This window comes from Muntiacus reevesi, chromosome 13 (assembly GCF_963930625.1).
Source record: "Muntiacus reevesi chromosome 13, mMunRee1.1, whole genome shotgun sequence".
NCBI classification, from domain to species: Eukaryota; Metazoa; Chordata; class Mammalia; order Artiodactyla; family Cervidae; genus Muntiacus; species Muntiacus reevesi.
In genome coordinates this window covers 15,756,107-15,779,022 of record NC_089261.1, presented here as the reverse complement: position 1 = coordinate 15,779,022, position 22,916 = coordinate 15,756,107, and the positions used below count along the sequence as shown (strand labels likewise).

The following is a 22,916-nucleotide window of genomic DNA, read 5'->3' as shown; positions in this document are numbered from 1 at the left end:
CAACTAGGGGTGGTGTTCCCCTATGGCAGTTGGCAATGTCTAAAAACATTTGGGGTGTCACACTTAGAGGGAGGAGGTTGCTAGTGGCATTTAATGGTCTAGACCAGAGATGGTGTTAAACCTCCTACCATGCGCAGTACAGCCCCCACCTCAAACACTAATCAATAAACAGCATTGAGGTTTAGAAGCTGTGCTGTATGACAATGGCTGTTACTGTTATTATTATTGTTATTGTTACAAACCTGTGAAGATTACCTAATTAAAGGTACAAGCAGGAGGAGGTAGACTCCCTGAAGACAGGGATTTTTTATCAGTCTTTATCACCGCTGTATTCCCAGTGCCTAGGGCAGTGCCTGGCACATAGGATGTGCTCAGGAAATATTTGTTGAATGAAGAATGAATGCGTGAAATGGCAAGACTCCTCCTTGTTGAAATCCCAAATGCTCAAAGTATGAAAGGCCGTGGTAGATCATCCTTTCAAGCTATACATTTTTTAATACAAGAAGCATTTGCTGAGCACCTACTGTGGGCCACGCTCTGTGTTTGCGTACTGGGGGTTTAATAGTGTAAAGGGGACAGAGGAGATGGGGCTCAGTTTTGTGGGCAAGATGGACAAACGAACTGGCCATTCTGACAATGGGCAGTAAGTGCTGACTGGGGGTAAGGGTGAACGCAGGGGTGGGGGAGGTCGGGGAAACACCTGACTAGCATGGGAGATGGACTCAGAAAAAGCTTCCAGGAGGGGGTGATGTCAGGAGAAATCAACTAGCTTTTCTGGAACACTCTCCCCATTTCTGGAGTCCCCTTAACAGCATCTAGCTGGAATCTTTTGACTGAGCTCATTCCCTCACAAAGCAGAACATCCTGTGATTTCTCACTTCTTTTTTTTTTTTTTAATTTTTTTTGATGTGGGCCATTTTTAAGGTCTTTATTGAATTTGTTATGAACATTGCTTCTCTGTTGTATGTTTTGTTTGTTTTGGCCATGAGGCGTGTGGATCTTAGCTCCCTGACCAGGGATCGAAGCCACAACCCCCACCCCCTGCATTGGAAAGTGAAGTCTTGACCACTGGCCTGCCAGAGAAGTCCCTCTCACTTCTTCTTTCTAGAATATTTTCTTTACCAGTGAGATAACCAGGGGCTAGGGTGCAGTCACCTAACTCAGAGCCCTTCCCATCCGGAGGCCCCAGTCTGCACCCTGGCCACCTGCCCCACGTCTGGCTCAGAAGAACCCCATGGCTCACAGCCCAGCCAGCTGCCTGCTTCCTTCTCAGCCTGACAGGTCAGGCCGGCTGAGTCACGGGCTCAGCTTCTTCCAACCCACGTGGGGTCTGAGCCTGGGCAAGGGGGATGGGCTGCTGGCCAGATTGCCCATCAGTCAGACCAAAAAGGAGCCCATGAGCCTCACTGAGGATTAGACCTAAGAACATTCTGGAATGGCACACTCCACCTTGGAGCTCCCCGAGGGAGAGACCCAGCAGACAGGTATGTTATTCTACCAGTGAGGACACCAGGGAACACTGTGTGTGTGTGTGTTGCCAGAGGATGGTCTTATAATAATTATTATTGCAATGGATTGTTGTGGTTAATTATTAGAAACTGTCAGCTCCGTGTGGACAGGGGTCCATCCTCACTGTTCACTGCTGTATGCCAAGTGCCTGTAACAGTACTTGGCACATAGGAGGTGCTCAACAAGTTCTTTTGTTGAGTAAGTGCATAGGCAACAAGCAACAGCTACTTCCTATTTTTGGAGGACATTCTACAAGGAATTATGTGTATATGTGTCTTTTAAATTTATCATCAGCCTCCATCAGCAGGGCACATAGCGCTCAGCATGGTAACCCACGCCCAGTAGGTGCTCAGTAGATGTGACTGAGTAAAGAGGCAGGTACTGGGCATTTCCTCGTTTGTTCTCACACAGCCCAGGCAGAGAGGCACCTCTTTGGCACCTTTTAGAGATGAAAAATTGAGCCCCGGAGAAGGGAAGTGACCTCTGAAGGTCACCCAAGTTAGTGAGGAAGAGCCAGGGCTTGAACCCACATCTGTGTGGTTGCAGAGCCTGTGTGTGCTCTTAACTGCTGGGTCCTGCTGCCCCTGGCAATGAGGGGCTAGGCCAGGGGTGGGGGGCCTCTGAGAAGGGGAACTGGGGACAGAGTAGGGACCACTTTAGCACTCCCCAGTCTTGCCCTGTGTGTCCCAGCCACAAAGCCCTTTTGACCTGGCATCGCATTTGGTGTTCACTGGAGCTTCAACGAAGTCCAGGGAGGTAGATCACACAGCAACTTCATCACAGGTCTCCTGATGCTATGTCATGTTCTTACCCATAAACTCCACCTATGGCTCCACCTCAGAGCCCTAATACAAGCAGGGACTCATGCGGGTCAGAAGAGAAAGCTTATGTTTCAACATACACACAGACTTTGCTTTTCCAGGCAGCCTGACCCAATATGTCTGGTGGCAAATCCAAATTCCACACTTTGCTCTATGACCTTGAGACTTGGCTTCCTGTCTCCAAGCCTCGATTTCCCTATCTAAAAAATGATTCCTCACTTTGCAGGTAGCGACTAAAATCTCTGATTTGCTGCCTCTCCTGCTGTGTGACTTTGGGGGAAAAGCTTAGCTTCTCTGAGCTTTGATTGTTTTTTTTTTTTTCATCTGCTAAGTGGGGTTAAATAAATACCCACCTCTCAGGGCCCAAGAGAGTTAATGGGGGGTCCGTGTGGGGACCGTGCAGGGGTCTGGCATGTAGTAAGTGTTCAATAAAAGATGGTTGGGGATCCTTTGTGATTGCAGTGGGTGGCCCTCCTCAGGACCCTGCGGGCCCAGCCTGGCCACTGCAGACCCAGCGCACACACTCGCGGCTGCCCCCGGCCAGCTGGGGGGAAACCTGAGCCACCCTCCTCCTAGGCAGAGGCTGTCACTGCCACTGCTGCCTCTGAAATGAAAGAAAGGTCAGAGCCTAGGGAAGCCAGGCTGGGTGTGTGATGGAGGCCGCCAACAGGAGAGGAGGGGAGGGGTGGCCAGGGGCTGCCTGACTGCCCCAGTCTCTCCAGGGGAGGCCTGAACCGGCCGGGCCTGGGTGCAGCCCCCCTTGTCCCAGCTTTGACCCCCTGGCCCCGGCAGAGCCGCCTCCCAGCCTGCCCCTGGGGAGGGGCCACCTGGTGTCAATTAAGCCCCAGCCACAAAGCTCACGCCACGCCAGGCGGCTGATTAGTGCCGCCGGCCTCTCCAGATGGGGAGCACGGCCTGAGAGGGGCGCCTGCCACCACGCCAGGAGGAGGCCTCGCCAGAGCCAGTGAGTACCCAGGTTGGGGGCCCCGCTCCCAGGCCAGCGGGCCTGGCGAGCCCAGCTGGGCCGTGGTGGGGGGGGGGGGGGGCTCACCGTGGTCTCTGCTCTCCTGGAGCATCTCAGGCCTCTAGCATCCCTGACCCCCGTTGCTTTGGCCTGACCTGTGGGGACCAAATGCCAGCCTGGATCGTCAGCTGCAGGGGCTGCCCCTGGCCTGTGGCTGAAGGGGACCTGAGGGATGAACAAAGAGCCAGTCAGCCCAGAGGGAGGCTTTAGGGTCCCAGCTCTTTTCTTGTCACCCTGGAAGAAGTGGCTCTTTGTGCCCGCCCGTCTGGGCACCCAAGGCCACGCATGTTCCTCCAGCCCGTTGTGGGGTGGCTCCGTTTGCTTGCCTAGCATGAGACCCCTGCAGAAAGCTGACTTGGGGGGCTGCTCCCTCTCCAGGCCAGAGCTCAGGGGGAGTCCTCTGGTTTCAGAGTGCCGATGATTCAGTGCATGGCTGGGGGCGGGTAGGGCCCTGGCCTAGGACCCCTGAGGCTTCTGCAGGGTCCAAGCTACCCTCTGGTACTCAGTGGGGAGTCAGTTACAATAGTGGCAAAGGAGGGGACAGCTGCCAACCCACGGCACAGACCAGGGGGGCGGTCAGAGAGAGGCCCAGTTCAGTACCTCCCAGCCATGCGGAGACTTGTCCCAGGGCCCAAGGTTTGAACTGTGGGTCCCAGTTCCTGGCTGAGAGCTGTGCTATTATCCATGAACCAGGTCCCTGGTGACAGACGGCGTTGGCTTTTGGTGGTACCACTGGGTGGTCTGCGGCCGCCGCCAGCTTGGGGCAGAGGCGAGGTGTGTTTGGAACAGGATGACGGACCATGGGGGGATGGAGCGATGCCAGGTGCGTGTCCACGTGCTTGCACCACGTGTGGTGAGTTTAGGAGCTGAGGAGGATCACCTGTGTGGATCACTGGAGCCCATTCTGGACGGTGGCTCCGACACATGGTTGGCTCCGACACAGGCGCTCGGGAGGAAGGACGGGCCGTGGGCAGAGAGCTCTGTGGCCAGCAGGGCACAGCTACACGTCCCATCTGTGTGTGTGTGTGTGGTTGTGTTGATGCCAGTGCTGTGCAGACGGGGGGCTCCTTGGCAGAGTCCCTGGGTCGTTGTGACCTGCTCTTGCCATTTCAGTCCATCGTGGAGGTTAGGGGGCAGTGTTTCCCAAGGGGAGCACCCACGAGCTCCCTGCTGAGCCAGCTAGGTCCCAGTCGTACACTCCAGGCCCTGAACTTGCTCTGTATCCCAGATGCCATTCCCACTGGGCTGAGGCCAAGCCAGGCTGGTGGTTGGAATCTGAAGGCTCGGTCCCTGGAACGTTGTCTGTGGGCCTGGGGTGAGCGGGAAAGGGGGTGGGGGCGACCACAGCTGAAGCTCAGCTGCTTTCTGGGAAGTACTGGATCTAGTTCATTTCCTCCATAAATATTTATCATAGGCCTCCTCCAGGCTACAACCTGGGCTCAGAACTGGCACTGTGAGAGCAAACCTAGAATTCATTCATTCACTCAAAAGTATTGATTGATAGACCCCTAAACTTGGTGGTGACATTTCGTGGTAGAGTTCAAATCCATTCCTTCCTTTTATTCCCTCATTCACCCCACAATATTTATGGAGCAACCTCTATGCACTGCTATGCTGGGCTCACCACTGCAGCTACACCAGCGAGTCTGGGAAATGAGAAATCATCATCTCTTCCAATTTTCCTTGCCGTCTGTACACAGAAAGCCTGGATCTGGAAGAAAGCCAGGTGCTTAAGAAACAGAAGAACGTCAAGGGCCCTTCTCTGGTCCTTTCGCAGCAAGGCATAAGGGCCCCATTTAGCCATGCAGCTGCCACTTAGAATGTCCTCAGTGTTTACCTGGAATTAGTGACTTTCATTGGAACCCAGTGGTCGTGACCAGAACAGGGTGAGCTTTACACACACACATGGTTTAACTTCCTTCTCCAAAGGAAAGTGTGATCATTTTGATGATTAACTACCAGGTATGCCTCAGGCACTTGCTCAGGTAATTAATAAATACTAGAAGGTGCCACTTATTATTTTCCACAAGTCAGGCATATACAGAATTCATCTTTTTGAATTCTTGCCCAGGTCAGATCGCAGCCCTGTTACTTCCTCATTTTATAGCTATACAAAAATGGGGCTATGAGGGGGCTTCATAACCTGCCCAGGTCTTCCTTACTCCAGAGCCCGAGCTTTTAACCTCTAGGCTAGAGTTCTTAGGGAGTTTCCATCTAGATAGGGACATGAGCAGAACATCTGCAAACAAAATTTGAGTGGGGCGACAAAAGGGAGGATGTGCCCCACTCAAGCGGGCGGTGGGGCAGCTAGAAAACGCAAAGAGCTTCCGAGTCTTTGCAGCCGCAGAGCACTTTTGTCCAAAAGTAGAGCAGAGCAGAGCTGGCCTGGGTGAATCTCGGGTGGGGGTCTGGCCCAGAGCAGCCTGGGCTCCCTCAGATCCCCTCTGATCCCCCATACCTCAGTGAATCCCTGGGGTGTGTGGGCAGCTGGCAAAGCACTTTGGTGTGGAGTCAAAGCCAGCCAGGGTGAACATGGTGGGTGAGGTTACCGGACAGGTGAGGATACCTGGCAGGTGAAGGCAAGGTGGCCTGAAAGGTTTGGAGAAAGGCAGGCACTGGGGCCGGGGAAAGATGAAGCAGTCGTTCCTTGATTCATTCATTGATTCACTCACTCAGCAAATACTCACTAAGCTCCTACTCCAGGCCGGGTATTGGTCAAGGCACAAGGATTAGAGTGGCAACGATGGTAAACCACGCTCCTTCCCTCTGCCAAGAACTGATCCTCAACACAGCCTGACAGAGCAGAACCTTTGCACTGAGGGCAGAAGGAATGGCCCCTTCCTTCAGTAAGGGATACTGCCACCTGGCCTTGATCCTGGCACTGGGGTTATAAGGATTAACAGGTGGAGGGAGTGCTTTCTAGAAAGGGAGAGAGAGGGGAGCAGGAGAGGGCAGCCGAAGGGGCCTAACAAGCCTGGAGACGCTCAGCTGACCCCAAGGAGGGCTCCGGAGCATGAGTGGCACAGCAGAGTTGATACCACCTTGAGGCAAGGAAGCGAGCCTTTAGGATCCCCATGTTGGCCAGTCACTGGTGCTGTTAGGGTGAGGGGTGTCATCTTTCCCCAACAAACCGGCTTGGCTACATAAGGCCGTCCTCCGGGAACAAAGATCAGCAGCTGGGGAGTGCATAACATTGCTGGACAAAGGACACGGGCAAGGCACCAAAGTGGCCCCCTGTGCCACCCCTGAGAATTTCCTAGTAGGGCGGGGGAGGCAGGCAGTGGACAGGTGAGGGAGGGTGCCTCCCTCATCATCAGGGAGGGTGCCCTGGCCCAGTGGAGAAGAGCAGAGGGCTGGGGAGCCCAGGACAGGGCCCCAGACCCAGTGTGGGAAGTCAGGGAAACGTGGCCTCGAGCAGCCTGGGGCCTGGATTCAAATCCTTGTGCTGCCACTTGCCGGTGACAGCCCTAGGCCAGTTCCTTCCCTCCTGGAGCCTCTGATTGGTCAGCTCTCGGCTGAGGATGCTACCTGGGACTCCCTCCTGGAACGGTGGGTAGGACTGGCATGTGATTCGAGTGGCCCAGTTCCGGGCACACACGGTAAGTGCTGGGACACTGCGGATGGCGGGGCTTGTGGATGGAGGCGGGGTCAGGTCATAGGGTGCTGTGAGCCTACAGAATCCAGTTCTTTCCTGCGAGTTCCAGAGGGACGTGGGAGCCCCAGGAGGTGAGGCAGAAATGGCTGCCAGGGTCAAGTGCTGAGTGTCATCGGTACTGTGGGTCCTTCAGGCGGAGGCAAAGAGGGGATGTGTGTGGGCAGAGCAGAGTTGCCCCAGGAGGCAACAGGGCCCTGGAACTGACCGAGAGGGGGCAGGCCCCCCATGGTCTCTGCATGCCTTCCTCCCAGAGTGCAGAGCCCAGGTCTGAGCAGACCATCTCCTCCTCTAGGTACCACACCCTTGTCCAACCATCCGTCCATCCCATCCATCCATTTATTCAACAACTATTTCCACAGCTCTGGCTACATGTGGCAGGCTCTGAGGATGTGTTTGTAAGACAGAAAGGATCCCTAATCTCATGGAACTCAGTTTGTGGTTGGGGAGGGGGGTCATTAAACCTCAGGGACAGGGGACAGAAAGAGGGACATGGCCGAGGGGTTGAGAAGATGAAAGCTTTGAGCAGTTTCTGGACGTGGTGGGAGTGGGGGCGCCGAGGCCTGGGTGCAGGGCTGTGAGGTGTGAGCTCAGCAGGGAGAGAGGACAGAGGATCTACTCTGCTTTTGACCTTGAGTGGCCTCAGCCTGCAGCGACTTGAAGTTGGGTTTCAGTTCCCAGCCAGAGATTGCAGTCGGACAGTGGCAGTGAGCGCTAAGTCCTAGTCACCAGACCAGTGGCCCGTGACAAGTCCTCGCTCTTCAACCTTGCAGAAAAGAATTCCCAAAGACGGAAAGTAGTGGAGCAAGTTTAATGTTTGTTAGGAGGAAAAGAGTACCGTATGTATAGATAGACACGTGGGTGGACTCAGAGAGAGTCGCACCCCCCGTGGTAGCTTGAATCACTTCTTTGGGGCATCTCTTCCTGGTTTTCTTTGGCCAGTTGTCTTGTTTTGCCTGATTCCTAGGTCGTATTTGGTTTAAGTCAGTATCCTCCCATCTGTGCACACACATCTCTCGGCCAAGATGGATTCTGGCGAAGAGTCATGGGTAGGTTGACATCACTTACTGTGAGGTGATGCCCCCACCCTTTTGACCTCCAAGGAGCCTTTCTGGGCAAGTATAGTCAGGAAGGTCACCTCGACCTTGAGAATGAGGAATACGTGGGCTCCTATCTGGGCAGGACTCAACTCCTTTTCCTCTCCATCTTGGAGTGTCTGTCCACAGGGGACGAACTCCAGCTGCCCAGCCTGGGGCCCATCCACCTCCTGCCTCACTTTTCATCCAGAGCTCAGCTGGGAAAGGGGGTTGGCGTGCAGGCCAGGAATGACTGTCTAACTGAAGATCACATGTGTGCATGAGAATGTGCGTGCAGGGCTGTGTATGGACAATCGTGGGAAGGGGTGGGTAGATGTGTGGATGGGAGTGTGTGTATGTGTGCAAGAATGTATTTAAGGGCATGTGTGTGATAGAGTGTGGAGGGTGTGTGTATAAGCATGTGTGAGTGCGTGTGGTGAGGAAGCCCCTGTGAGGGTGTGTGTGAGCAGTTGTGGTGGGGGATACACATATGTATTGAATGATGTGTTTATGGGCGTGTGGGGGTGTGTAATGAATGAGCTTGCCTGTGTGTGGTACATACACAGGCACATGTGAGGGTGTGTGAGAACCAGCAAGTGAGAGGGTGTGTGGGGAGGGGGGCGTGTATCTGTGTGCATGGGTTATACTTGCAAGTGTGTGTCTGTGTATTTTCATCAAATTCTGGATTCTAAGAGCCAAAGAGAATCTTGAATCCCCTTCGGTCCAACCCCCGCCCGCCCACCCCAATAACAAGCCACCTCATGCGTGCACAGCACCCTACAGCTTGCACTTTCCTATTCATTCATTATTCCCTGCCCCACCCCCTGCAGCCCTGGGAACGTGGCTTCAACCCATTTGACAGATGTGGCAACTGAGGCCCCCAGGCCAAGAGGGAGGTGGGGGCAGTGCCTTCAGGTCCCAGGACTCTGTCTCTGGCCAGATTCCAGCTCTGATTGCTCCTCCCTGTATCTCTTCCAGCTCAAGCACTTACCCACATAACAAGATGCCTATTCAAAGCCCACACACATCCATTACACTATTTCTTTTCTCCTTTGATTCTATTGCTTTCTTTTTTTATCCTATTTCTCCTCTGGTTCCACTTCCCTTCCACTTCATTAGGGATGAATGAGTCTGTAACTTTGACACATCCCTCACCCACACCCACTCATGCCAAATGTCTTTTTTTAAAAAATCACTTTAGAATTAACAGGAAAAATACTTATAAAAATGTTTAAATCAAAGTTGAGCTCATTATTCAAGAAAATTTAGGGGGGAAAAATGGGTTTGCAAATGCTCACCAGGATTCTCCTGGAACAATGCATTATACAGAGACATTAGCTGCTTAGAAAGAAAAACAAACTATCTCAAATAAAGACCAAATATTTTGAAAGACTCAAACCCCAAAGCAGAGAAAACAAATTCAGTCTTAAGGAAGCCAGTTGTGCAATCAGCCAGCAATCCCTACGGATTCAGGAAACAAGCTGCCTTCTGCCCACTAGATCTGCGTATTAGCTAATGCCCTGAAAGGATCTTCCTATTTAGCCTCGGGGCCCCCCAGGTTCCCTCAGGAAGGTAGAAGTGGTGACTCTCTTGCATTCAGAGGAACAGAGGGTCAGTGCTGAACTCTGAGACCGCAGTGGTGTGGTCTGAGCTTAGCACGGCCCAGCCTTGGGCATCCCCACTCTGGGTGGTCAATGCTCTGTCCCCACCAGGTTCCTCTTCCAGCGGGGCTGTGACCTGACCCTCTGGCCTCCCAACTGGGACCTCAGCAGGAAGCAAGGCAGCCCCAGGGAGCCTGTGCGAGCTGGACGCAGCCAAGGGCGGGAGCTGGGAGGGAAATCTCTCAGGACGGTGCCAAGTTAGCACTGGGGAGGGGACGGACGGTCGAGGCAATGAAGGTCCTCTCCTCCCCTGTCTCTCCCTCCCTCCCTCCCTCCCTGGCTCTGTGAGCATCTCTCTGGCTCTGCCTTGTCACTGCCACTCTAGTGACAGTAATGGTAGCCTTTCACGTCGCTGTCACTGCCTCCTTTCGCGTCCCTTCCCTGACCTTCCTCCCACCTGCTCTGTGAAGTGGGTGAGACGGGGACGATCCTTTGTCCTCCTTTATATACTGAGAGCCAAAGGCTCAGAGAGGTTAGGTAGCTTGTCCAAGGTCACACGGAGCTGGGCCATCCCCTCAAGACTGTGTTTCCCAGTCCAGAATGTTCTTTTCCGTGTCATCATGGAGCCTCCCATGTCTCCTTCCTCGGAGTTTCTCCACTCTGGCTGGCACCTTTCCCTCATTTTCTCCTGTATTCTCTTGGCCAGGTTGTGAGATGCAAAGACCGCTCTGTCAGGAGAGGATGCTTTTATACTGTCAGGTGTCACTTCCATCAGTCCCATGAGCCAGCAGCGACACTGGTACTAGTCGTGGTTGCTGCCCATCGGGTACGGATTGGTGTTCCAGGTGCTGGTTTGAGCTATCGGCACCCCCCATCCTTACCTGCCACGGGTGGAGACTGGCACAGACTAGCTGAAAACGATTAAATAGAACTATTTGGATGCAGTGAAGAGCCTATCCATGGGGATTGGCAGGATTGGAATTTAATTCTAAGTGAGCAGCAGTTTTTGAGCAGAGGGTGTAGCCTGCAAGATGATAGCATATAATAAAAAAAAAAAAGAATGAAATAATGCCATTTGCAGCAACATGGAAGGACCTAGAGATTATCATACTAAAGAGAAGTAAGTCAGATAGAAAAAGACAAATATCCTTTATTACTTGTATGTGAAATCCAAAGAAATGATAGAAATGAACCCATTTACTAAACAGAAACAGACTCACAGATATAGGGAACAAATTTTTGGTTACCAATGGGGAAAGGGGCTGTGGAGGGATAAATTAGGGTTTGGGATTAACATACACACCACTGTCTGTAAAATAGTTGACCATGTTTGGCAGAAATCAACGTAAAACAATTATCCTTCAATTAAAAATAAATTAGAAAAAACAAACCAACATAACTTTGTAAAGCAACTATACTCCTGTTAAAATTAATTAAAAAATAATAGTTAACCAACAAGGACCTACTATATAGCACAGAAACCAGTACCTTGTAATGACCTATAATGGGAAAGACACACACACTTATCTATCTGACTCACTTTGCTGCACACCAGAAGCTAACACATCATTGTAAATCCACTGTACTTCAATAGAGAATAAAGAAAGAAAGGGAAAAGTTAAAAAAGATTCAAAAGGTGGCATGTAGATCCATGCCTTTCAAACATGGCACACTTCTCAAGGGCACATTCTCACAGACACTCTCCCTCTGTGTTGTCATAAAATATCTTGACTATGATGCTGGTTAATTGTGCACCCACAGAACAACAGGTATGAGTTCTTCATGCTTATATTCCCACAAAACCAAAGCAAATCCACAAATTGAACACCATCCCAATTACAAAGCAAGTCAGATTTGAGCTCAAAACGTGTAAGTGATGGCTTGAGTGAAGTTCTGTTTGCAACATAAGCATCATACATGATGCATGGGCCAGAAGGCCCTCTGGGGTCCCCCAGGCTCTGCCCACCAGGCCCTGTGAGGATTTAACGTTCCCCCCGTCTCTCCTCCTCACACTGCTTAGAGCCCCCTGACTGTGTAGCGTGGTGTTCCAGCCTGTGGCCTTCTCCAGGCACAGGGAGGATCATTTCTGTTGCATGCCAGTGGCCCCTTCTCATTCCTGTGCAGTAATTAAAGCAAGACAGCTCAGCCCAGCTGCCATCATCACAGAACAGTCACTGGAATCAAGTGGCAGCTCCTAGTGATGAGACAGTCATCAGCAGATCCAGGAGAGGCTAATGGTCGTGTCCTACACATAAATGATAACACTTCTAAATGATCAGAGTGTCTTATGAACCCCCGTGGGGACCCTAATACTTTGGCCAATAATTTGTCCAATACTTTGGCCACCTGATGCAAAGAGCCAACTCACTGGAAAAGACCCTGATGCTGGGGAAGATTGAGGGCAGGTGGAGAAGGGGACAACAGAGGATGAGATGGTTGGATGGCATCATTGACTCAATGGACCTGAGTCTGAGCAAACTCCAGGAGACAGTTAGGTCAGGGAAGCCTGGCGTGCTGCAGTTCATGGGGTTGCAGAGTCGGACACACCTGAGTGACTGAACAACAAGGGGACCCCAATTTCAGAAACGCCAGTTTAGGCACATCTAGTCGTATGAAGAAATGTGCATTCCAGTTAGGCCCGGTTAGGAGGTTATGGTTAAGATTTGATGCCAGGAGGGCTCCAAAAGCTAAAATGAGACAGAAGGTCTGAGTGGTGGGCTGAAGGCAGATTAGGCAGGGTTTGGGCTTGACAGTAATGCCCAGAGAGCTGGCATGAGGTTCCTGGAGCTTCCCAGAACCATGAGGTGCCAGGAAAGATGAATTAGCAGGAAGCCAGGCAAGGAAAGAGGCTCAGCTTTCCCCAGGCACGCTGGGATCCTGGGCTCGGCTTCCCGTGACTTATCCCATCCTCAGCTTCTTGGTCGGTTAACTGAGACCTTCTACAATGCTTGGTAGAAGAGACAAGCAAGTCAGGGGATAAGGTGATCATGGTGTGAATTCTAACTCTATGACTTCCCAGCTATGGGACCTCAGACAAGCCCCTGAACATGTCTGCAGCTGTGTTTCCTTGGCTCTGAAAGGGAAATTGAATTAGAAACCTTCTTATGGTTATTGTCAAGGTCAGACAGAAAGGTCTGGAACCTTGTGAGCTCAGAAATCGCTGCTGTTCCTGAGATCCTATCTCTATGTCATCAGCACATCCCTTCCATCAGCCTGGGTCCCAGCTCCCCTCAACAGGTACATCCTCCTCCCCGCAGTTTATCAAACGCCTTCACCCCTAGCTGCTCTCCTGTCTCTAAAGAAGCTTCTCAACCTATCTCATGCCACACACCCTTTGGCCATCTCGTGAAACCCACAGGCCCCTTGGCAGAAGAGTGTTTTTCAATGCATACAAAATAACACACAGGATTGTGAAGGAACCAATTTTGTCGAGCTGTAGTTACCAAAAATGTATTTTTATAAAAAATATGAGAGAATATGTGTGTTTCTTTATCTATGTATTAACTAAATGAGTAGCTGTGAGCCTAACACACTGCGAAATTGAAGAAGTGATGAGCATAAATATTTGGGGATATTTGTTAACAGCTGTAAGGTAATATGAAAACACCTACTATTTTCTATCAGTGATAGTCACAAATCTGATAATACCAATGTGGCTTTTCCCCTGTATTTGTAAGGAAAGCAAATGCTAAATTTCAGTTCAAGGTTAATAACATAAAGATGTAATTATTTTTTCCCACCAAGTTCTCAACCCCTCTTAATTATATCCAGAGACCCTTTGCTCCAAAGCCAGTGGTGTTAACTGCCTGCACCATGCACGTAGCTTTTGCCACTGACTCTTTTAAGCCAAGATTTCTCTCCATTTGAATGTTCAAAACTCTTATCTAAGAACATACACATGGTAAAAAAAAAAAAAACAGGAGACAAAGCCTTACCCTGGGAAGTAGCTCCCAGTCCCACCCCTTCCTACCCTTAGTCAGCTTCCCAAGGGTTCCCATTCTTATGTCTTCTAGCAGTTTCTTCTGTGGTTATCTCCAAATCTCCCAATACCACGCATATACTTGATGTTTACTGATTTCTGGACCTTAGACCCTATCTATCAGCGTGTCCTCCCAATGTAAGTCTGTCAGTATTTTCAGTCCCACATTGGTTACCTTGGCAACTTCAAGAAATGCCTTCCACTTTCATTTCTTACTTCATCAGCCACAAGTAGGTTATTTTGACTCCATGACCATTTCAGATGAGATGTTGAAGTTCTATTTTCCTTTCTTTTTCGTCTCTCCTTTTTCTTGTCTGATGGATGTGGATCACTGGTTCATTCTCTTCACAGGTCCTATCTACCTAATATGGTTATAAGCTTCCAGAAGACAGAGTCCTGGTTTGGTTTCTCATGGACCCAGCACAGTGCTTGGCACACAGTAGGTGGCAGTGAGTCTGAATCCCGTGCTCTGTGCCTTGGCTATAGTAGGTACCCCTAACCTGGCAACAGGCCCCCACACACCACCGTGGCCAAGGGAGGAAATGGAACGTCACTACTGACTGAGCAAAGGGCATCATTGCCCGTAATTAAGCTCTACAGAAATTCTCTCCTGGACTTGGGGGTCTGAATTTCCCATTAGAGCTCCAAGGAAGCTTCTTCAGGGAGAATATTAATGACGGAGAGATAATGAACCATTACCTCCCCTCCTGCCAGGATCACTGGATTTTCAGCCAGGCATAAAATGATTCTGGGAAAGGAGACGGCAAATTTCAGAAGAAAGAAGCCTTTCTCGTATCATTCTGAGTTTGATGACTTGCTTCCCAAGTGCCATTCCTGTTCAAAAAGGGAATCCATTTCCTGTGAGAGGCAAGTTTCTAAAGCCACTCCCTTCACTCAAGCCTCTTTACAACCATCCATGGCTTCTCAGTTTCTTGGGACAAAGTCCAAGCTCAACTCAAGGCCCCGGACTCTTGCCAACTCTCTAATTTCTCCCAGCTTCACTTCCCATAGTCCATCCGGACAGGGCAGAACTTACTGTTCCCCCAGCTCAGCACATTTCCTCTTGCCCTCACCTTTGCACCTGCTGCTCCTTCTGCCTGGACAGCCCATCTCCCCACAGAGCATCCCCTACTGGTCCTTCCTGCCTCAGTGTAGACATTGCCTCTGGCAGGAACTCTTGCTGGACTCGCCTAGGTCTTGGGTCCTCATTTAGACTCGCATTCATACTCCACCATATCCCGTATCAGGCCAGATTGGAAGCACCTGTTTACTTGTTTGTCTGTCTCTCTCGAATGTAAATTCCTTGAAAGTGGGATCCATAGGTTATTCAGTGATAGGTCACAACAGTGTCTGGCACAATGCCTGGAAGCTGGAAAGTGTTCAATAAATACATTAATGATGGATGTATAGGTTGATAGATGTACTAATAGGTGTATGAGTGGATGGATGGATAGATGGATGAATGGGTAAATAAATGGACAGACAGATGAATGCTTAGATAGGGATTTGAATGAATGGATGGATGGATGGATAGATTGATAGATGAATGTTTGAATGGATATTTGGATGCATGGATGGATGGATAACTGGAAGGATGGTATGGGTACATAGTTGGGCAAAAAGGTTTGCAGTTAGAAAAATGGAAGGTAGATGACTTTTTAATCCCCGTGGCAGGCTATAGACCATGAGGTCACAAAATAGACACAACCTATTGACTAAACAACAACAAAAAGGAGTGTATTAATAAGAAATATCAACAAGTTTCATATTTGTTTCATCCTAAAATTCCATTGTTGATGGAGATATCAAAACATGTGCCATAACATGGTTTAATTGGTCCTGTTGCACATAGCCTTAAGGTTAAGTTCATGTCCCAACTTTTCCCAGCTCTCCCCAGTAACCTAGCAGGGATATTTCAGTCAAAAACTTCTCTGAACCTTCCTGAAAACTGTACTTTTATGAAGTGCCTCTGAGGCTCTGAATGTTCGATGTTAACCATCAGTGGTGTAAGCAGAACTTTCTTTGAGTTTATTGTTCAGCAGCAAGCATTTCCTGATGCTGTATTATGCTCCAGCAACTATCGTAGGTGCTAGGGACATGGAAATAAACAATCATTGCCTCCCTGGAGCTTAAAATGTGGGGAAAGTAGTGGATGTGGATGTACTCACCGTGGATAATAACACAGTAACAACAGCAGTCACTGTTGCTAACATTTATTGAATTCGTGCTCAGAGGGAAATAGATGGAGATGGAGAAAGAAGAGAGGGTGGTCTTGATTGAAGAAAGTACAAGAAAAATAGAATACTCTGTCGTGTGAGGCAGGTACTATTTAGCTTCATTGTATAAACGTAAAAAGTGAGGCTCAGAGGGATGAGGTGAGTCACTCAATCACAGAGCTGATCAGTGGCAGAATCAGCATTCTCCCTGCCTCCAGGGGCCGACTGATTGGAAAAGACTCTGATGCTGGGAAAGATTGAAGGCAGGAGGAGAAGGGGACGACAGAGGATGAGATGGTTGTATGGCATCACCGACTCAATGGACATGAGTTTGAGCACTCTGGGACATGGCGAAGGCCAGGGAAGCCTGGAGAGCTGCAGTCCGTGGGGTCGCAAAGAGTCAGACATGACTGAGTGGCTGAACAACAGCCAGGACCCAGGCTTTTAACAGCTGCCTGACTGGGGGCTGCAGCACAGAGCAGAGCATGAGAGAGGGCCCACGAGGGGGTAAGCCAGGTACCTGGGGAGCACTTGGAGAGGAACGTGGAGTCTCTGTGGACCTGAGGGTCGTCATCCTGTGGGCTCTGGTGCCTCCATGCCTGGTGAGGTCTGTGGGGTCAAGCTTAAGCGGAGGCTTAGACCAAGGGCACTTCCTGGCTGGGGTACCTCGTTGGGTTTCCCCAAGGCACCACAGTGCCAAGGACAGGACACGCCTTGGGATCAGAGTATCCTGAGCTGAAATCCCAGGCCAGTGCCAGCCAGCCATGGAACAAACAAGTGGCCAAGTCTAGTGTCTGGCTGTCAGATTGAGCTCCCTGATCCTCTGTTTCCTCATCTGGAAAATGGGAATGATGGTACATACTTTGCCCAATTGTTAGTATAGGGATAATGTATTTCAGCTTGGCACTCAGGCTCAGGAAGCAGTGGGTCCCTTTTGCCAGCCCTTGGGCACAACCTGCTCAGAGCATGCTCAGAGAAGACCCCTTTGTAGACAGAGAACTCCTTGGACAATCTGACAACATCCAGAACCTCCCTATGAAGAAACCTTCACATGCAGTCTGTACTGTATGTGTCATCTCAGGAGGTTCGTACACCACCCTGGGCCCAGGGCCAGACCTCCTGGTCTTGGGGCCGAGAAGGAAGCCATGTAGGTGCTCACATCAGCATTTAGTGATCTCGGATTTTGGAAACCCAAGGAACCATAGACGACTCGGTTTGAAAATCTCTCTATGGACAAACAAAAAAATGATCTAAAGCACCCATGAACTGATTTTTTTAAAAAAAGAAGAAAAAAAACCACCACCACCACGGTTGTTTGAACATTTCTCAAGTTCTGAGCATAGCATGAAGCCTCTTACATGCATTCACATTGTTTTGTCCAGACAAAGCAATCCCATGTACAATAAGCCCCGGTTTACAGGTGAAGACACTGAGGCTCAGGAAGATGAGGTTACTCGCCTAGGATCATTCAGTAAGCTGCAGAGCTAGGATTTGAACCTGAGTCCCTTTAACCTGTGCTTCTGATGTGAGAGGATGTTATTACACACAGCCCACAGATAAATGCAGTAAGATGGGCTCTTCGTTGGGCCAGAGCTCATGAGGGTAGATCAGCAACAGAGCAGATACATCGGGACTCCCTGGTAAGATCCTGGAGGTGACTGATGCGCTCTGCTCCCAGCCTTGGGGCACACTGGGCATGTGGCTGTGTGCTGAACCCATCTCTCCCAAAGCCCCCCAAGATTTCCAGGGCAGGATGCCCCCAGTTGGCGGGATGTGGGCTGCTCTCCTCAGTGGCACAGAACGGCAGGACAGCCCCATTCATGGCAGCACATGGGCGTTCTTTCCTTTCATCGGATGCTCAATCTCATTCCTAGAACTCTGAGACTGTCTAATAATAGGAGCAACAGTGGGAGTCATAGGAAATTGGTTGCCTGGAGGCTGTGTCTCCTGGCTAGGACCCAGTGGCAGGTTCTGCTCCACCATGACTCAGATAGGCAGGGAAGTACCAGGCTGCTGATGGCTCGGTAGCGATGTCTCCCCATGCATGGGGCCACAGGACCCAATCATGTAGGTGACTTCAGTCCCCGGGCCCCTCCTGGGGGCTTGGCCCCCATCCACGGGGTGTTCGCCCAACCAACCAGCTCATGCCAATTACAGCCCTCATCAGCCTTTGCCTGTCTCTGTCATCTCCACCCACAGAATGCGGGAGATGTCACCAAAGCAGAAAGGAGGGAAGAGGCAGCCTGGAAATGTTCCAAGCCCGCCCCTTGCTCAGGCCCAGAAGTGCTGGGGGACACCGGGTGGATGTGATTGCACTGCTGGGCGCCCACTTCTGAAATGCAAGGGGACCGTGGCAGTCCGCTCTGCAGTTGGACCGCAGGATATTCACCACTCTGGATATGAGATGAGTTCATTCGTGAGGGCCGCCATAACAAAGTCCCACAAACTGGGTGGCTTTGGTGACAGAAGTGTATTATCTCAGTCCTGGAGACTACAAGTCCAAGACCAAGGTTGGGGGATCCCTTCTGAGGGGTGTAAATGAGAACGTGCCATGTGCCTCGCTTTACTCTGGCCGCCTCAGGGTTCCCCGACCTGTCAGTGACGTGGCCCGGTCTTCATATCATCTTCCTTCTGTGCCTTCCCGTGGAGTTCTTCTTATAGAACAGTAGTCATGCTAAATTCCTGCCCCCCTCCAGTAGGACCTCATCTAACTAATACATCTGCGATGACTGTTTCCAAATAAAGTCACATTCTGGGGTGCTGGGGGTTAGGATGTCAGTATATAAATTGGAAGTGGCAGGGTTAGGGGAGCCTAATTCAACCTTAATGAGAGGGGACTTCATAGAAACTCAGGGCCATGTTAGGATGGCTTGGAATCTGTGATCCCTTTGATAATTGAGTGGCCCAGAGGTAAAGAATCCACCTGTCAACGCAGGAGACTTGGGTTTCATCCCTGGGTTGGGAAGATCCCCTGGAGTAGGAAATGGCAACCCACTCCAGTATTCTTGCCTGGAGAATCCCATGGACAGAGGAGCCTGGTGGGCTACCGTCCATGGGGTCACAAAGAGCCAGATACAATGGAAACCAATGACCATGCAAGCTCACAAGAACAAATGTTTGTGTGCTGGGCTCCCAGCTTCTCGTGACAATTTGTGGGTAACTTTGACCGAGGCTGACCCCAAAGGGATGTCAGGAAGTTTGAGCAGGACTTCGCAGTGCAGTTTTCCTGCATGAGGAAGAAGACAAGTGATGGAACCACTCCCAACTAAAGTCGGGTCAGGCAGTGTTCCCGGGGGGCAGGTGGCATCCCCGTGGCCAGTCTTAAATGGAGACACACCAGAAAGCTGCAAGGGGAAAACCCCCTGGAGCTTTGAGAGAGCCATGCCTGGGCTGGAGTCTGGCATGGACCATCCTCTCTCTGAACCCATGCTCACTCTCAGCTCTATCCCGGTGCCTGGCATGTTGGTGGTGGGGGGCTGGGGGTGGGGGATGGGTAATTACTTAACGTGGGACAGAAAAGACTAAAGAGAAGTAGAGACAGACAGACAAGGGAGGGACACTTCCCCAGGGGCTTTCCATGCTAAAAGTAGCCAGTAGCACCACCACCGCCAATTCAGTGCCAAGGAATGAAGACGCTTTTAGCTCAGATCCAAAGGGGGCTCTGGGCCAGTCTTCTCCCATCCCGACTGCTGACCCCAAAAGTGTGCATTCCTTGGGTGCACCCCCAGATGGGAGGGCATGCATCCCACCCCCCAGCACCAAGCCCTGATCGCAGCAGGACCCACAGGGGTTGGGCTAGGTCTCCCTTACCTGCTCCTGGACCAGGAGTGGCTCTACATGAGAAATCAAATCATTCCAAAGTCCCAGCCACAATGCTCTGGAAGCCTGCTGTCCAGGGGTGATACTAGATTCTTTAGGAAACAGTAAGTCTCTCGGTGCTGTTTTCCCAAAATTATTTGCTCACTTTGTGTCTCTGTCACATTTTGGTAATTCTTGCAATATTTCATTCTGTTCCATTTATCTGTTTGTGACGATGGTCTGTGATCAGTGATTTTTGTCATTGTGATTCACTGAGGGTGCCTGGCCTTGGAGGAATTTGCTTTGTGGTTTTGAGCAACATGCTTAAGCTCTCTGAGCCTTGGTTTCGCCAGTCATAAAGTGCAGATAATTGCCCACCCCCCAGGAATAACAACAGCTTCTAATCATTTGGCTATGTGAGAATTCAATGAGAAAATGCTTATAAAGAATGGTGCCCAACAAAGTAAAGATCCAACACAGAGTGGCTGTAATTATTTCATTTATCAATTGTTAATTCTCTAATGACTCAGCACATTGCTGTTGCTTTTGAGTTGCTCAGTCACATCCAACTCTTTGTGACTCCATGGACTACAGCACACCAGCCTTCCCTGTCTTCACTATTTCCTGGAATTTGCTCAAATTCATGTCCATTGAGTCAGTGATGCCATCCAACCATCTCATCCTCTGTCACCCCATTCTCCTCCTGCCTTCAGTCTTTCCCAGCATCAGTGCAGTTTATTTCAGTCACTCAGTCGTGTCCAACTCTTTGTGACCCCATGAACCATAGCACACCAGGCTTCCCTGTCCATCACCAACTCCCGGAGTCAACCCAAACCCATGTCCATTGAGTCGGTGATGCCATCCAACCATCTCATCCTCTGTCATCCCCTTCTCCTCCTGCCCTCAATCCTTCCCAGCCTCGGGGTCTTTTCCAATGAATCAGCTCTTCACATAAGGTGGCCAAAATATTGGAGTTTCAGCTTCAACATCAGTCCTTCCAATGAACACCCAGGACTGATTTCCTTTAGGAAGGACTGGTTGGATCTCCCTGCAGTCCAAGAGACTCTCAAGAGTCTTCTCCAACACCACAGTTCAAAAGCATCAATTCTTCTGTGCTCAGCTTTCTTTATGGTCCAACTCTCACATCCATACATGACTACTGGAAAAACCATAGCCTTGACTAGAAGATGGACTTTGCTGACAAAGTAATGTCTCTGCTTTTGAATATGCTGTCTAGGTTGGTCATAACTTTCCTTCCAAGGAGCAAGTGTCTTTTAATTTCATAGCTACAATCACCATCTGCAGTGATTTTGGAGCCCAGAAAAATAGTCAGCCACTGTTTCCACTGTTTCCCCATCTATTTGCCATGAAGTGATTGGACCAGATGCCACGATCTTAGATTTCTGAATGTCGAGCTTTAAGCCAACTTTGTCACTCTCCTCTTTCACTTTCATCAAGAGGCTTTTTAGTTCTTCACTTTCTGCCATAAGGGTGGTGTCATTTGCATATCTGAGGTTATTGATATTTCTCCCGGCAATCTTGATTCCAGCTTGTGCTTCATCCAGTCCAGCGTTTCTCATGATGTACTCTGCATATTAGTTAAATAAGCAGGGTGACAATATACAGCCTTGATGTACTCCTTTTCCCATTTGGAACCAGTCTGTTCCATGTCCGGTTCTAACTGTTGCTTCCTGACCTGCATACAGGTTTCTCAAGAGGCAGGTCAAGTGGTCTGGTATTCCCATCTCTTTCAGAATTTTCCACAGTTTATTGTGATCCACACAGTCAAAGGCTTTGGCATAGTCAATAAATTAGAAATAGATGTTTTTCTGAAACTCTCTTGCTTTTTCGATAATCCAGCAGATGTTGGCAATTTGATCTCTGGTTCCTCTGCCTTTTCTAAAACCAGCTGGAACATCTGGAATTTCACGGTTCTTTTTCAATGAGTCTGTTCTTCACATCAGTCCTTCCAATGAATATTCAGGGTTGATTTCCTTTAGGATGGACTGGTTTAATCTCCTTGCCATCAAAGAGACCCTCAAGAGTCTTTTTCAGCCCTACAATTCAGAAGCATCAATTTTTCAGCATTCAAGCCTTCTTTATGGTCCAACTCTCACATTTGACCCAGCACTTTCCTTGTGCCAAGTTCTGGCGGCTGAGTGAGCAAGACACTGCCCCTATCCTCCAGGGTGTCACAAACAAGTTGGGGAAGCAGACATACTCATAAGAGAGAAGGCAGCCGTGCCTGGTGTCTCTTGCAGGCGTGGGCCAGGGCCAGGGGAGATTTGGGGGAAGAGGAAGAAGCTGTGGGTATAGATGGGCAGTAAGAACAGTCCTTGGGATCCCCAGTTGCAGCTGCCAGCCCCAGAACACAGAGTAGCGTAACTTGATCAGGGCTAGAAATCTCTCCTTGGTGTGAAGAGACCAAGGGAGGGTGTGTGTGTGTGTGTGTGTGTGTGTGTGTGTGTGTGTGTGTACTGCAGTGGAGGAGGTTGCCTAAACAGCCCAGTGTGGTGTGGTGTGGTGTGTGTGTGTGTGTGTGTGTGTGTGTGTGTACTGCAGTGGAGGAGTTTGCCTAAACAGCCCAGATCACAAGGCTTGAGGTTTGTGACAGCCACAGGGTCACGGGATCCATGCAGGAGGCGCCGCCTGAGATGGGAATGGCATCTCTGGCCTGCCTCGCCTGGCCCTGGCCATCGGGGAAAGGGCAGGAGTGAAAATAGCCCTAGACCGTCAGGAGCTGCAGGCTAGGGAGGACTTCGGGAGGGCACCTGCCCTGCCTTCGACCTTGTCACCTCTAGAGAAACCCCAGCCCAGACACATTGCTTATAATAGTTTAAAAAAAACTGAAAACAGCCTGAATAACAGGTGGGAGGAAATTATATGAGTATAATGCAGTCTCCTTAAGAATACAACCATGTATTTTATTATTTTTTAAGTTTTTATCCGAGTATAGTTGCTTTACAATGTTGCGCTCATCTCTCCTCCAGCAAAGTACATCAGCCGTCTGTATACATTTATCCCCTCTTTTTTGGGTCTCCCACCCATTTAGGTCACCACAGAGCACAGAGCAGAGTTCCCTCTGCTGGATAGTAGGTTCTCACTTGTTATCTATTGTTTTTGATTGTTATTTATTCATATTATTTATTTTGGCGGCGCTGGATCTTTGTTGCAGCACGAAGCCTTCGCTAGTTGCAGGGTGTGGGCTCTCTAGTTGTAGCACTTGGGCTTAGTTGCCCC

The 22,916-nt window shown here is 50.1% G+C and overlaps 1 protein-coding gene across 1 annotated transcript in view; it reads left to right on the top strand.

The window, feature by feature from the left end:
* Positions 1 to 3,232: 3,232 nt before the first annotated feature.
* The window catches only part of NOS1 (nitric oxide synthase 1), a 197,391-nt gene continuing 177,707 nt past the window's right edge, over positions 3,233 to 22,916 (top strand). The window contains exon 1 of the mRNA XM_065904325.1: positions 3,233 to 3,294. The gene's annotated coding sequence lies outside the window, so the exon portion shown is untranslated. The remainder of the gene's footprint in view (positions 3,295 to 22,916) is intronic.